At 50.9% G+C, this 9690-nt stretch overlaps 1 protein-coding gene across 1 annotated transcript in view; it reads left to right on the forward strand.

The window, feature by feature from the left end:
- LOC111981996 (potassium/sodium hyperpolarization-activated cyclic nucleotide-gated channel 1) overlaps positions 1-9690 on the forward strand; it is a 177531-nt gene that overhangs the window by 42023 nt on the left and 125818 nt on the right.

Consider the following 9690-nt stretch of genomic DNA (forward strand, 5'->3'; position numbering starts at 1 on the left):
GTCCTTCCTGCCGGATCATAGCCCCACCACGGGACTCAGGTTGGTCCTCTCTCTGTTGGATCATAGCCCACCACGGGGACTCAGGTTGGTCCTCTCTCTGCCGGATCACAGCCCACCATGGGGACTCAGGTTGGTCCTCTCTCTGCTGGATCACAGCCCACCATGGGGACTCAGGTTGGTCTCTCTCTCCGGATCATAGCCCCACCATGGGGACTCAGGTTGGTCCTCTCTCTGCTGGATCACAGCCCACCATGGGGACTCAGGTTGGTCCTCTCTCTGCGGATCAGCCCCACCAGGGGACTCAGGTTGGTCCTCTCTCTGCTGGATCACAGCCCCACCACGGGGACTCAGGTTGGTCCTCTCTCTGCCGGATCATAGCCCCACCACGGGGACTCAGGTTGGTCCTCTCTCTGCCGGATCACAGCCCACACGGGGACTCAGGTTGGTCCTTCTCTACCGGATCAAGCCCCACCATGGGGACTCAGGTTGGTCCTCTCTCTGTTGGATCATAGCCCCACCACGGGGACTCAGGTTGGTCCTCTCTCTGCTGGATCAAGCCCCACCATGGGGACTCAGGTTGGTCTCTCTCTGCTGGATCATAGCCCCACCACGGGGACTCAGGTTGGTCCTCTCTCTACCGGATCACAGCCCACCACGGGACTCAGGTTGGTCCTCTCTCTCCGGATCACAGCCCCACCACGGGGACTCAGGTTGGTCCTCTCTCTGCCGGATCACAGCCCACCACGGGACTCAGGTTGGTCCTCTCTCTGCCGGATCACAGCCCCACCACGGGGACTCAGGTTGGTCCTCTCTCTTGATCATAGCCCACCACACGGGACTCAGGTTGGTCCTCTCTCTGTCTGGATCATAGCCCCACCACGGGGACTCAGGTTGGTCCTCTCTCTGCTGGATCACAGCCCCACCATGGGGACTCAGGTTGGTCCTCTCTCTGCTGGATCACAGCCCCACCACGGGGACTCAGGTTGGTCCTCTCTCTGCCGGATCACAAGCCCACCACGGGGACTCAGGTTGGTCCTCTCTCTGTTGGATCATAGCCCCACCACGGGACTCAGGTTGGTCCTCTCTCTGTTGGATCATAGCCCCACCACGGGGACTCAGGTTGGTCCTCTCTCTGCTGGATCACAGCCCCACCATGGGGACTCAGGTTGTCCTCTCTCTGCCGGATCATAGCCCACCATGGGGACTCAGGTTGGTCCTCTCTCTGCCGGATCACAGCCCCACCATGGGGACTCAGGTTGGTCCTCTCTCTACCGGATCATACCCCACCATGGGACTCAGGTTGGTCCTCTCTCTGCCGGATCACAGCCCCACCACGGGACTCAGGTTGGTCCTCTCTCGCCGGATCATAGCCCCACCACGGGGACTCAGGTTGGTCCTCTCTCTACCGGATCATAGCCCCACCATGGGGACTCAGGTTGGTCCTCTCTCTGCCGGATCATAGCCCCACCATGGGGACTCAGGTTGGTCCTCTCTCTGCCGGATCATAGCCCACCACGGGGACTCAGGTTGGTCCTCTCTCTGCTGGATCACAGCCCCACCATGGGGACTCAGTGGTCCTCTCTCTGCCGGATCACAGCCCCACCATGGGGACTCAGGTTGGTCCTCTCTCTACCGGATCATAGCCCCACCATGGGGACTCAGGTTGGTCCTCTCTCTGCTGGATCACAGCCCCACCACGGGGACTCAGGTTGGTCCTCTCTCTGCCGGATCATAGCCCACCACGGGACTCAGGTTGTCCTCTCTCTGCCGGATCACAGCCCCACCACGGGGACTCAGGTTGGTCCTCTCTCTACCGGATGACAGCCCCACCATGGGGACTCAGGTTGGTCCTCTCTCTGTGGATCATAGCCCCACCACGGGGACTCAGGTTGGTCCTCTCTCTGCTGGATCATAGCCCCACCATGGGGACTCAGGTTGGTCCTCTCTCTGCTGGATCATAGCCCCACCACGGGGACTCAGGTTGGTCCTCTCTCTACCGGATCACAGCCCCACCACGGGGACTCAGGTTGGTCTCTCTCTACCGGATCACAGCCCCACCACGGGGACTCAGGTTGGTCCTCTCTCTGCCGGATCACAGCCCCCCACGGGGACTCAGGTTGGTCCTCTCTCTACCGGATCACAACCCACCACGGGGACTCAGGTTGGTCCTCTCTCTACCGGATCATAGCCCCACCACGGGGACTCAGGTTGGTCCTCTCTCTGCCGGATCATAGCCCCACCATGGGGACTCAGGTTGGTCCTCTCTCTACCGGATCATAGCCCACCACAGGGACTCAGGTTGGTCCTCTCTCTGCTGGATCACAGCCCACCATCGGGGACTCAGGTTGGTCCTCTCTCTCGGATCACAGCCCACCACGGGGACTCAGGTTGGTCCTCTCTCTTGGATCAAAGCCCCACCACGGGGACTCAGGTTGGTCCTCTCTCTGTTGGATCATAGCCCCACCACGGGGACTCAGGTTGGTCCTCTCTCTGCTGGATCACAGCCCCACCATGGGGACTCAGGTTGGTCCTCTCTCTGCCGGATCATAGCCCCACCATGGGACTCAGGTTGCCTCTCTCTGCCGGATCACAGCCCCACCATGGGGACTCAGGTTGGTCCTCTCTCTACCGGATCATAGCCCCACCATGGGGACTCAGGTTGTCCTCTCTCTGCCGGATCACAGCCCCACCACGGGGACTCAGGTTGGTCCTCTCTCTGCCGGATCATAGCCCCACCACGGGGACTCAGGTTGGTCCTCTCTCTACCGGATCATAGCCCCACCATGGGACTCAGGTTGGTCCCTCTCTTGCCGGATCATAGCCCCACCATGGGGACTCAGGTTGGTCCTCTCTCTGCCGGATCATAGCCCCACCACGGGGACTCAGGTTGGTCCTCTCTCTACCGGATCATAGCCCCACCATGGGGACTCAGGTGGTCCTCTCTCTGGCGATCATAGCCCCACCACGGGACTCAGGTTGGTCCTCTCTCTGCCGGATCACAGCCCCACCACGGGGACTCAGGTTGGTCCTCTCTCTACCGGATCATAGCCCCACCATGGGACTCAGTTTGTCCTCTCTCTGCCGGATCATAGCCCCACCACGGGGACTCAGGTTGGTCCTCTCTCGCCGGATCACAGCCCCACCATGGGGACTCAGGTTGGTCCTCTCTCTGCCGGATCATAGCCCCACCACGGGGACTCAGGTTGGTCCTCTCTCTGCCGGATCACAGCCCACCACGGGGACTCAGGTTGGTCCTCTCTCTGCCGGATCATAGCCCACCACGGGGACTCAGGTTGGTCCTCTCTTTGGATCATAGCCCCACCACGGGGACTCAGGTTGGTCCTCTCTCTACCGGATCATAGCCCCACCATGGGGACTCAGGTTGGTCCTCCTCTTGCGGATCACAGCCCCACCATGGGACTCAGGTTGTTCCTCTCTCTACCGATCATAGCCCACCACGGGGACTCAGGTTGGTCCTCTCTCTACCGATCATAGCCCACCACGGGGACTCAGGTTGGTCCTCTCCTGCTGGATCACAGCCCACCATGGGACTCAGGTTGGTCCTCTCTCTACCGGATCAAGCCCCACCACGGGGACTCAGGTTGGTCCTCTCTCTGCCGGATCATAGCCACACCACGGGGACTCAGGTTGGTCCTCTCTCTACCGAATCATAGCCCCACCACAGGGACTCAGGTTGGTCCTCTCTCTGCTGGATCACAGCCCCACCATGGGGACTCAGGTTGGTCCTCTCTCTACCGATCATAGCCACACCACGGGGAACTCAGGTTGGTCCTCTCTCTTACCGGATCATAGCCCCACCATGGGGACTCAGGTTGGTCTCTCTCTGCCGGATCCAGCCCCACCACGGGGACTCAGGTTGGTCCTCTCTCTGCCGGATCATAGCCCCACCACGGGGACTCAGGTTGGTCCTCTCTCTGTTGGATCATAGCCCCACCACGGGACTCAGGTTGGTCCTCTCTCTACCGGATCATAGCCCCCACCATGGGGACTCAGGTTGGTCCTCTCTCTGCTGGATCACAGCCCCACCATGGGACTCAGGTTGGTCCTCTCTCTACCGATCATAGCCCCCCACGGGGACTCAGGTTGGTCCTCTCTCTGTTGGATCATAGCCCCACCACGGGGACTCAGGTTGGCCTCTCTCTACCGGATCATAGCCCCACCACGGGGACTCAGGTTGGTCCTCTCTCTGTTGGATCATAGCCCCACCACGGGGACTCAGGTTGGTCCTCTCTCTACTACGGATCATAGCCCCACCACGGGGACTCAGGTTGGTCCTCTCTCTGCTGGATCACAGCCCCACCATGGGACTCAGGTTGGTCCTCTCTCTACCGGATCATAGCCCCACCACGGGGACTCAGGTTGGTCCTCTCTCTGCCGGATCATAGCCACACCACGGGGACTCAGGTTGGTCCTCTCTCTACCGAATCATAGCCCCACCACAGGACTCAGGTTGGTCCTCCTCTGCTGATCACAGCCCCACCATGGGGACTCAGGTTGGTCCTTCTCTCTGGCCGGATCATAGCCACACCACGGGGACTCAGGTTGGTCCTCTCTCTGCTGGATCATAGCCACACCACGGGGACTCAGGTTGGTCCTCTCTCTGCCGGATCATAGCCACACCACGGGGACTCAGGTTGGTCCTCTCTCTGTCGGATCATAGCCACACCACGGGGACTCAGGTTGGTCCTCTCTCTGCTGGATCATAGCCCCACCACGGGGACTCAGGTTGGTCCTCTCTCTACCGGATCATAGCCCCACCACGGGGACTCAGGTTGGTCCTCTCTCTGCTGGATCATAGCACCATCATAGGGCTTGTGAGATCCCATCTGGTTGCGGCAGGTAGTCTAGTGGTTAGAGCATTGGACTAGTAACCAAAAGGTTGCAAGATCAAATCCCTGAGCTGACAAGGTAAAAATCTGTTGTTCTGCCCCTGAACAAGGCAACCCAACAACCCACCGTTCCTAGGCCGTCATTGAAAATAAGAATTTGTTCTTAACTGACTTGCTAAGTTAAATAAAGGTTAAATAATAATACATCTGCATCTATATATACCATTTATTTATTGCCTTTCCTCCCTAATCTTACTATATTTGCACACACTGTCTATAGATTTTTCTATTGTGTTATTGACTGTATGTTTGCTTATCCCTTGTGTAACTCTGTGATGTTGTTTTTGTCGCACTGCTTTGCTTTATCTTGGCCAGGTTGTAAATGAGAACTTGTTCTCAACTGGCCTACCTGGTTAAATAAAGGTGAAATCATTTTCAAAAAAATTAAAGGTAGCATCAATTCAGCACTAGCAGGAATAGAGATAGAGACAGTAGCTACATGATTTAAATGTAAACTGGTTTAAAGTCAGGCCCACATTAATGGGGATCTCAACTGTAAACTGGTTGATAGTCAGACACACATTAATGGGGATCTCAACTGTAAACTGGTTGATAGTCAGAAACACATTAATGGGGATCTCAACTGTAAACTGGTTGATAGTCAGGCCCACATTAATGGGGAGCTTAACTGTAAACTGGTTGATAGCTCAACTCAGACTGTATACTTATTTTTTCACACGATACATATGTTTTCTCCGATTGCCTACCTACATTGTAAAGGTTACGCAAGGGATCCGGGTCAACTGATGCGTTAAATTACAGTGTCAACAATCGCCTTGCATCTTTAAAGCAGCCAATCCCCCTGTCTCTTTAAGAGGCCTGTCACCCTCTCTTTAAGAAACCCTCTGTCTACCTGAGCGAAGAGAGGTGGCCTGAGCCTTAGTGATTCATGACTTAGCAGGTTGGTAATTGATCTTAGAAGAGGAGAATGTGAGCCAACTGACCTGTGTACTGTATCTAGTTCAATGGTTGGCAACAGAAGAGGGACATCCTGAACAGAGAGAGCAGAGCAGTATTGAACTGGAGCAGGTTATATTTGGTTCAGATCATTGTTAAGTTCAGACACCAGACCTCGTGTTGGATACAAGGAGGAGGTACCAAGCAGATCACAGGTGTTGTTACATCCGTTCCATTTTCCCATCAAGTTGACCATGGTGATGTGACGTAACCGTGGTGATGTGACATAACCATGACAAAGGCTGTGTTGTCAAATAATCTCATACATCCTATTCATAGACTATTATTCTGTAGGGGAGAGTGGGGTAAGTTGAGCCATTATTTGGGGTAAGGTGAGTCGCAGGACAGGTATGGGGTAAGGTGAGTCGCAGGACAGGTATGGGGTAAGGTGAGTCGCAGGACAGATATGGGGTAAGGTGAGTCACAGGACAGATATAGGGTAAGGTGAGTCACAGGACAGATATGGGGTAAGGTGAGTCACAGGACAGATATGGGGTAAGGTGAGTTGCAGGACAGGTATGGGGTCAGGTGAGTCGGGAGGAGGAGACTGCGTGAATCAGGCCTTCATGGTCGAATTGCTGCAAAGAAACCACCACTAAAGGACATCAATATGAAGAAGAGACTTGCATGGCCCAAGAAACATCAGCAATGTACATTAGACCGGTGGTAATCTGTCCTTAGGTCTGATGATTCCAAATTTGGGATTTTTGGTTCCAACCGCCGTGTCTTTGTGAGATGCAGAGCAGGTGAACGGATGATCTCTGCATGTGTAGTTTTCACCATGAAGCATGGAGGAGGAGGTGTGATGGTGTGGGAGTGTTTTTGCTGGTGACACTGTCAGGGATTTATTTAGAAGGCGCACTTAACTAGCATGGCTACCTCAGCATTCTGCCGCGATACACCATCCCATCTGGGTTGCGCTTACTGGAACTGTCATTGGTTTTTCAACAGAACAATGACCCAACACATCTCCAAGGTGTATAAGAGCTATTTGACCAAGAAGGAGAGTGATGGAGTGCTGCATCAGATGACCTGGCCTCCACAATCACCTGACCTCAACCCAATTGAGATGGTTTGGGATGAGTTGGACTGCAGAGTGAAGGAAAAGCAGCCAACAAGTGCTCAGCATATGTGGGAACTCCTTCAAGACAGTTGAAAAAGCCTTCTTCATGAAGCTGGTTGATAGAAAGCCAAGAGTGTGCAAAGCTGGATTGAAGGCAAAGGGTGGCTACTTTGAATAATCTAAAATCTAAAATATATTTTGATTTGTTTAACACTTTTTTGGTTACTACATGATTCCATATGTGTTATTTCATAGTTTACACAAGCAGTCATATTTAGCTAACTCTGGGCTAACAGAAACCATAATATGAATTAGCTAATAGCAATTACTATTGACAGTTCATCACATCACGGGTGAGCTCACCATTGATCAAAATTATTGAGTAAAACACTTTCTAAAAATCAAAAGTAATCTAACGATGGGGTAGTTTGTGCGCGCCGCCATGTTTGTTTTTCCACGTCAACCAAAGATAAGAGGAGGAGACAAGATGAGTTAGGTCTGTTTGCAGTATATGCATGTTGAAGGGGGTGTGTCGTCTACCATCATTCCCTTCCCTTGATTCACTTCCGGAAGTTTACTCTAAAGATGAGTGAACCATCCCTTCCCATAATAATGTTATAACATCTTTGGTCTGACAGACGTTTACATGACACCCAGAATGCATTGTATAATGTCAACAAACATGACGCCACACATAGCTGGCAGATAGCTTAGCATTAGCTCATCATAATCAGTACAACCTTCAAAAATGTATTTTACAAACATCATATCTGTGCATTACAATCTATGCAAGAATCAGAATGGATGATTTGTCACCAGTACTTGAAAACATGTGAATAAAACAGTAAATACATTATGCTCTATACATACATACGGTATGCTTCAGTAGAAACGACAACACAATATACAGACAATAAGGCACTTACTTTCGTCGGAACGCACACATGTCCAAAGTTATAATTTGTAAGGATAATAACATTAAAGGCAATACGAGCGCCAGCCAGAAAATATGCCGGGGATAAGAGTTTGTGCAAGACTGTGCAAATGTCTGCATACTTGATCTGGGCAAACACTGGGGAAGTGCTTGTGCTCTTGTCGAAGAGACTTCGTCTCAGTAAAGCCTCAAAAATAAATTGTCCGTAAAAGTGAAATGGGCTACTTCTTATGTGAATTAATGAGAAGGCGGAACACACCTCAATTCATACTGTTGTTAGAAAGTAGAACTTGTTCGAAAATAATTTGAAATTGATAAATTGAAACATAGGCTGCCTGCTAATTATCTATAAGCTGTCTTGGTTGTTGGGCAGCGCGGGTTAACTGTCCTGTTGCGTAACAATCCCATTTTGGAACAGTGAGGGCATTCTGACATCACTCACGTTGGGGGTTACCGTTAGCGATATTAGGAACTCACACGTGAAAAGGTTAAAACACTTTTTAAAATAGGCCCTGTTCTTACCTGATATCGCAGCGATAATGCTTTGTGCCGGGAAAGAAAACGTTTCAATTGGCTCAACTTGCCATTGGCTCAACTTGCCATTGGCTCAACTTACTCCCAGACAAACTTTTTGACAATATTAGCCTTCACAGCTACAAGGAAGCACTTTCATGTTAGGCTCAGGACCTCATATTAAGGCTTATAGAGACCCCACCTGATGTATAGAACAATCTTTAAATGATTTACTTTGGTTTAGATACAAGCATCATGAAACCTCTAACACAATAAATTCATTCAACTTGGTGAAAATCCTTTTTTGGACCTAAGTTGCTTACCACTTTTTCCATGTCGTTTCTTCCTTCACAGACTTCATGAAATGATGACCTCTTCTTAAATATTTGGTCATATTTATTAATTATCTGTATGGTTTCCTAGATAAAAGGGTAGCTCAACTTATCCCTTTAGCTCAATTTACCCCACTCTCTCCTATTGCCAATTAGAAATATACAATATATTCCTTTAACATAACATTTCTATCAAGACAAATTCAAAATGTATTGTTCCCACTAAAGAAATGTCAAAGATATAATTTATTAATAGGTAAGATAAGATATACTTTATTGTTCCATAGGAGATGGAGAGAAAAAAATGTATTCTGCTTTTTTTCCACCAACCTCAGCTGCAGCAGTGCAGTGCAGTGCAGTGCAGTGCAGTGCAGTGCAGTGCAGTGCAGTGCAGTGCAGTGCAGTGCAGTGCAGTGCAGTGCAGTGCAGCACCCATTGAGTAGATTATGGGCTTAAATTCCTTGCTCCAGGAAACATCGGCAATAGGTGGCACCTGAGACATTGATGCCAGCAACCTTGTTGTTCATCATTTTTTCCCCGTAAGAACATTTCAATCAAAGATACATTTCTAAAACATGTATTGATTACTCAGTCAGACTTGTGTGACAGGACTGGGTGTCTTTTCAGGAATAGGAGCCAGTACAAGAAGCAGACCCTGGGTTCAAATACTATTTGAAATATTTCAAATACCTTTAGCGTTTGTTCTAGTATGCCTGGAGTGCCAGATGGGCAGGGGTGACACTCATTGGGAGTATTCTATTGGTTCCATTGTTTCAGGCTAGCTCAATCAAGCCCAGGTAAAGTGTTTGGAATGATTTTAAATAGTATTTGAACCCAGGTCTGGCCAGAGCACGTACTGTAGACAGTTGGTCTGAGTTCATCGTGTATTTTGCCTTATCAGTAGGAGTGTGGTCCAGTGCCAAATATTAGGCTAGTTTAACACCTGGCGCAATAACACACACACACACACACACACACACA

Source organism: Salvelinus sp. IW2-2015, linkage group LG20, assembly GCF_002910315.2.
Source record: "Salvelinus sp. IW2-2015 linkage group LG20, ASM291031v2, whole genome shotgun sequence".
Taxonomy (NCBI): Eukaryota; Metazoa; Chordata; class Actinopteri; order Salmoniformes; family Salmonidae; genus Salvelinus; species Salvelinus sp. IW2-2015.